The sequence below is a fragment of the Macrobrachium nipponense genome, chromosome 4 (assembly GCF_015104395.2).
Source record: "Macrobrachium nipponense isolate FS-2020 chromosome 4, ASM1510439v2, whole genome shotgun sequence".
NCBI classification, from domain to species: domain Eukaryota; kingdom Metazoa; phylum Arthropoda; class Malacostraca; order Decapoda; family Palaemonidae; genus Macrobrachium; species Macrobrachium nipponense.
Window position 1 is genome coordinate 29,519,450 of NC_061100.1, and position 2,112 is coordinate 29,521,561.

Below are 2,112 nucleotides of genomic sequence, written 5' to 3' on the forward strand. Positions count from 1 at the left end.
CAGCGGCCGCTCATCGCAGCGACCAGCCGGTACCTCGTGTGGACGTGACGGTCTCTGACCGGCCAAGGGTTGGCTGGAGGCTGGGAAGAGGTCCCCCAGGTCCCCTCGGACCGACGGTACCAGACCTCGGCTGGTACCAGCGGTTGTGACGTGCCGCGAGGACGCTCACCGGTCTCACGGCGAAAGCGAGCTCTGCAGGTCACCTGACCGCCGCTCCACAGGGACCGGGCGGATACGGTGACCAGCAGCAGCTCGTCTGACGCACGGACCGGGCGGGGTCGACGTGCTCAGTCGAGCCGCTCGCCACAGGTGAGCGGCACGGCCAGGCCTGCAGATTCGATCCCACCCGCGTTGGTGATCGGCTGCAGCCCCCCACGTACGCTGGTCCTGCCCAGCGAGCGGGGGGGAGCGTCAGGTCTGTCTCTCCACTACCTTCAACTTCCTCGGGCTAACACGGGAAGAGCTAGGTAGCTAGGAGTGATCGTGAGAGGTCGCCGCTCACGTCCCGTCACGACGCCGCACGTGCCACGTATGGTCTTAGGACCAACCAGGACGTACGCGCAAGTGATTGGAGGCGACCGTCAGGGGGAGAGTGGGTAGCGTCAGTTCTGTCTCTCCGACCCTCCGATACCTTCAACTTCCTCGGCATACGCCAGGAAGAGCGAGGTATATAGGAGTGATCGTGAGAGATGCGCCGCTCACGATCCCGTCACGGACGCCGCAAGTGCCAAGTTGGTCTTAGGACCAAACCAGGGACGTACGCGCAAGTGATGGAGGCAAAACCGTCAGGGGATCTGTGCTGGTCCTTCTTTCTGAAGGAGGAGGGTCCTGGGAAGCTGCTCTTGTTGGAGGGACTGGACGGTCCTACTCCTCAAAGACGCTGTAAACTCCGGAGATTCAGAGTAACTTTACCCAGGTTATTGCACTGATTCGTCGCACAACGACCGGGGGGAAGGATCGCCGCTCCCACCAGCAGAGCCCATGTCTCTGCTCGAGTCGTTTTGGGGCCCGAGAGGGAACCCAAACCGACGGTGGGTAGCCGCGATCGGAGCTTTGCCGATTCTGTCTTGAACCAGAGTCTCTCGTCTCCGGGACAAGAAGGCTCTCTCAGTTCTGGCGGTCGATCAAGCTACTTCCACCTCCTTCTACTGCGACAGCGGCGTTTTCTACGTGTCTGGCGGACACAGTATTTAAATACTCCTTCGGTCCTCCTGAGAGGTTTCGACCTCGACGAGGACTGGAATGAGTCGGAGGACGGTATAGGCGGCTCTCTCCTGTCAGGTGTCGATCAGCCCCACCCAGACGACGTTCACAGTGGCGGCAGACCCTTACCTACAGTGAGAGTTCGTAACCCTCCTCGGGAAAAACGTTTTCTCCTGACGATACGTTTTCCCAGACTCTGAGAGGCCATCGCCGCAAGGCGATGGCTGCTCCTACTCTTCTCCAACTGCTAGTTCCACTGGGGAGGCGAGCGAGTATCCAATTCCTCCCCCATTCCCTCTCTCCTTACGGCTACGAGGGAAAGGGGAAGGATCCTACAGAGATTTCTCTGTAGGATCCCACGTTGGGGGACTGCGCTACCAGGGGGACACCTTCGGGTCCTACCTGACGTAAGCCCGCAGGTCGTTGAGAGGGATCCTGCCCCATTCTCGATTTTCTACGGGAATCGAGAGGACCACCAGCCGATATCGTTTGACGAATTCGGTGGGGGTTTCGCAGACTGCTTAGAATTCTACGGAATTACTAGCGCATTCAGAGTGTTAGAGTTTCTACGATCTCCAAACACTTAGGCGAGACCACGGTCCAAAGTGAGCGAGACGAGAATCCCCGATATGTTACACGATAATCGGGAACCTCGCCTATGCTCGAATTCCTGGAATTCTAGCATTAGGAAGAAGACTGCTGCTGAAAGAAGACTATCTCACAGTAGGCGACCAACCTGGAATAGAGAAAGAACGGACGGGAATATCCAGTTTGGCTTGAACTATCGTCTTAGTATTCTGTTCACCATTGAAGCTTCCTTCAAGGAAGACTTCTCCCTCACTCTCTTTAATAGAGAACGAAGGTGGTCGATCTCCAATCCTTATTTTGTTTTCTTGAAGGAAAGAATTT